Below are 4,737 nucleotides of genomic sequence, written 5' to 3' on the forward strand. Positions count from 1 at the left end.
CAGAATATTTTTAATTTGCACATACTGCCATTTGATTAGAGAAACAGCATTACTAGAAGGGAAGATGAGCGTTCACCGGTGAGACAACATGGGGCCAAGAGACGCTGATGGGTGTTTCCAGACGCGTATGGGAGAAGCAAACCCTGTCTGGCTTCACCGAGGACCATGACGCACCATGGGGTGAATCGCTTGTGTTTAACCTGAAGGTTAATTCAACCTCTTACAGCCATCCAAATATTTCCACAAGACGCAGCTCTAGCCTCGAATCAGTATGTTTATTAATATAAACTGCCCTTGCAAAGAGTGAAAAAGGTCATTCTTGTGTATTTAAATAAGCACCGCAGGTTTTCCTGCCTTCCCGTGGTGAAGGGGAGGCTGCCTTGAAAGTTAAGTCCCAGGCTGGGATCCCTGCCTGGGCCAAATTCCTGGCTTTTCTAGGTGACAGCTTTGCCCATCACAGGCAGCCTCCGGCCGCGCGGGGCCCTGGGGGTACTGGGGCTAAGGGGACGCTGCTGCAAGTAACGCCTGCATCTCTGTTAGCAAAACAAAGACGTCCTCTGTGCTCCAAAAATCAGATTATCTGCGAATACGTATTCCCCCTGAGATGCAGAATGATGGTGCAACTCGATTAATGTAAACCAGCCGATATGGAGAATTTAAACTAAAAGGAGAAAAATTCCTTGAGAGGTGTCTCCCAACCTTTACAGTGATATACCGTGTGCCAGGGAAAAGGTCAGGTTCCAGTTAATGACTTGGTGCTAAATGTGGCTCTGACCTCTCCAAGATCTTGTTTCACCTTGAATCGTTTCAGTTGCTTGGATGCTGTTGGGGCACAGGCGCTTCTCACCTTCACTCCAGCGGAAAGGAAGGAAATTACGAGTTCCCGTTGTCCGAGGCGTTAAAAAAATCCACAAATAACATGTTTTCTTAGATCTTCTGTAAAGGCTGCAGCCTTGTCTCATTTGATTCCATATCACCCTGGCTCTCCTGAAAATCTATGCTTTGGGAGCTGGGGGATGAATGCTTTTCATCTGCCTGTGGTGAGTCAGCTACAGGCAGCAAAGGGAACCAGCTTTTCTGGCTGCTTTAGATTTTTCTAAATTGCAACTTTACAGAAAATCAGGTTCTTTTCTTAACTACTTCTTTGTAACTGGGTTGTCAGCTCTGATGCTTTCTTGCTATGTTTTTCAAACAAGGAATTTGATGTGCTCTCTGACAGGCCAGATTGCACAGGCACCAGTTTTGTATGCTCTCACCCATTTTTAGGGATCTCACCACCAAGATGGGTATCAGCTCCAGCCTGGAGACGGAAGTGTTGACACAGAGCAACTAATTAGCCATAATAGCAGGTTCCCTTCCCTAATATCTTTTTCAGCTTCGGAGCACATATCCCCCGAGAACTATTGCGTGATATTAGTGAAGCAGGAATTGGATCGTTATGAACCTCTGTAATTAAAGAGAATGGCAGCTCACCCTCCAGCGAGACGAGCGGTTTGATAAATGTGTAGAAGTGCTCCAGCAAATGAAGTGGTTCAGGATCTGATGAAACTTAACCCAGAGGGAAATGAAACACAGGTTAGCTGCCGAGCCGGTCAATGGGATGAGAAATCAAAGTGGTTTATAGGTGTCTCTGCCTTCAGAGCAGAAGAAAGTAGTCACCTTTTCATGTTCCTCAGCTCCACTGAGGGGCAACGTACCCATTTTACAGGTGGGAAGTGGAGGTGTAGGAGAGAAGAGAAAAGGCCATCCCAGATCACGTAAATGACCTGTGGCAGAGCTTGGACACGGGCTCTGGATCCTCTATGTCCCACTCCATGGTCCACAACCTTGTCCCTTCCAGTACCTTCTGAGCCCACATGGCCTCCACCCGGGTACTCACAGCTGCACGGGCTGTTGGTGATAAAATGCTGTCAGTCTAGTGGACTGAGGCACATCTGATTTACAGGTCCATACAGGCTTGAAGCCCAAACCACCTAACCCTGGCTGGGGGAGGAAGGACACCTCCAACCATACGCAACCCTTCTCCATCTCCATAGGAGAGCATCACCCTCTCGGCTCTGCAGCACACCCTCTCCAGCCCCCGTGATGTTTGCTGTGGTGGGGGGCCAGACTGGCTACAAGAAACCACATCCAATGCAGTGGCCTATGCCTCGGTAAAGCTGAAGGACTTAAGTCAAGAGGCAAGAGTATTCTTAAAAGCCTAATCTTGCTTGTGTCTCTATATCCTGCCATTGCACCAGCTTTGGTTTGGATCCGAGTTACCCAGGCTGTGCTCATGTAACAGCCAAGTGCTAGAACAACTTGGGTTCACTGATCAAAATAAATTCTTTGCATCCTGGTATAAAATCACAAACCATCTTCTGTCTCTGCTTCCCCACAGGTACCGACGCCAGACGCAGCACATCACCTTGAGGTGGCCCGTCCACCAGGCTTTACAAACCTCCCATCTCTTGCCTCATGGTAGGGGCTTGCTCTTGATGAATTATTTTCAGCAGAAGCTGGAAATCCGGAACAGCAGCGCGATGTCTGGAGTAAACCTGGGTCATGATTGGGCCTCAGCTGTAGCTTATAAAACAATCTTGATGCAATAGAATAGTTAAGATGAAAGTTGCTGTAGGGAAGCGTCTCTCCTGCAAGAGGAGAAGACGAACAAGTGCGAGGTGAGCTCTAGCGGGTCATTTTGGTGGAGGGGGGATTCGTGTTTGCTCCCGGAGACTTCTAGCTTCGGTCTGGGACGTCCGAGGTTTCACTGTAGGAGAAGAGATCCTGCCTGCCATGGCACTGCTGAGAAAACCCTGCCGGGAAAGGGGCAGGAGCAGGATTTTCTGTGCTGTGACCTCCAACTGCTGTACTCCATGCTCTGGAGAGCTGGTTCTTCTGTAATGACGGCAATTAGAGCCGGGTGAAAGTGCTCTGAGTTGCTTTTTTAAATGCCAATCTTTTATCAAAACAAACCGCAAAGTTTTCAATTCCTACAGACTTTCTGCTCACCTCTCCTGTTTTATGGCCAGCTGTAGAGCAATGAAAAAATGTCAAATTTTTTAATAGCATTTTCAAAGTTCAAAACAGTTCTGTGATTATTATTTCCCATTTTTTCCTTAAATGAGCAGAAACTACAGCCTAATTACTTTCATCTGCGAACAACCTCAAGAGCTGGTCTAAGGGCTGTTATAAATAAGCTGCACTACTATAATGGAACAAACACAGACATGGGAAAACAAAGGCTGCTACAGTACCGGTGAGCTCTGTTTGGCCTCTGAACATTCAATGTTAAGTTGCAGCTGGCCTAAACCACTATTCAAGGAAAAGAAGTAGAGACAGATGCTGATTTGTAAATGGTCCCAATCCAAGCCTATAAACTGTGTGAAGGCACAGTCCTGTTTTCCTGTCTGTCTCTTCAGAGCTTATCCTGATGCTCTATTTAAAAATGCACAGTGGCAAGGTAGGAGGGGAGAATGACTTTATCGGGCTAACGTAGGTGGGAGGATGGGAAGCGTAAGCTCTCAGGTACCGGAGCTGCCTTCAGATCTACAACGGAGGCAGCAACTTCAAAGCACTTCAACAAAACGCTCACTGAGTTGGAAATCATGCAAGATCAGGAAAAATAACGTCAGATGCTTTTTGCTGGGAAAAACAGCCATGGGAGAAGTCTCCGTCATCGCAGGTCAGCCCAAGTCATTGGGTGGCAATGGCCAAAAAGTCGTATCCTCTCGAGGTCAGTGTTTTCTCTGCTGTTATCTGCTCCAGGCGATGTTTGTCTCTGTTAGTTGCCTGTCCAGAGGCATGTAACATAGCTTTGCTCATCCTTCAGCTCCCCCGGCCTGATCCAAAGCTCATTGCTTACAGGAAATTTGAGCAGAAATTGCTTTAGTCATGCCCAAAGCCCTGTGAAAAGAAATAAACCCTCCTGTCTCAAAGTCATCTACTTAAGCTCGGTGGGCTTGGTGGGGCTTTCCAAAGATCACTTCTTAATGCAGTTTCCCCCAGGGAGATCCCTTTCCTGCATGGTTTTGGTTACTGCCTTTAGTGAATCAAATTACTGTGCTAGGGGAAGATAAAAGAGAGTCGCTATTTTAAACACCGCTGTTATTTTAGGGAAGCTCCATGCAAAATTACGTTGTAGTCAGTGGGGCTCTGGATACAGTCGCACCTGACTGATGGTCTCCCAGAAGAACCAGGGAAGTGGTGTAGATGATGGGTCTCTGAAGCCATGGAGAAGCGATCTGCAGTTGAAACACCATGAGGAATAGAGGTGAGTTTTCCCGGTGATGGTTAAAATTAAGAGACATGAGCAGGGAGATGTCCCTGCATGATAAATCCAAGCAGATCAAATATACGAATAGAGAACAGAAGACTGCATTGTAGGGAGCCATGCTGCAGAAAGAGAGCGGGGAGATGTGGTAGATGACAAATTCTGGATCGCTTACGCCATGATTCTGAAGAAAAAACAACCACAAGTTTAAAAAAACAAACCGTTGCCAAAAAAAAAAAAAAAAAGTCTCATTCGAGGAATATATTCAAAAGGAGAGTTATGTAAAAATCTGGGAAATAATTGCTGCTGGTGTACTGTTTGCCAGAGAGACTTTGATCAGAGCTGTGGTCAGTGCCAGTGCGCTCTAAGGCAGAAATTATAGATAAAGTGGGCTGGCAGAGCCACGGAAGGGAGAGTACGGAAAGCACGGCCCGTAGGAGAGCAGCACGCAGAGAGGTTCTTCAAGAGGAGAGAGAAGGTCACTT

Source organism: Pygoscelis adeliae, unplaced genomic scaffold (assembly GCF_000699105.1).
Source record: "Pygoscelis adeliae isolate BGI_AS28 unplaced genomic scaffold, ASM69910v1 Scaffold88, whole genome shotgun sequence".
Lineage (NCBI taxonomy): Eukaryota > Metazoa > Chordata > Aves > Sphenisciformes > Spheniscidae > Pygoscelis > Pygoscelis adeliae.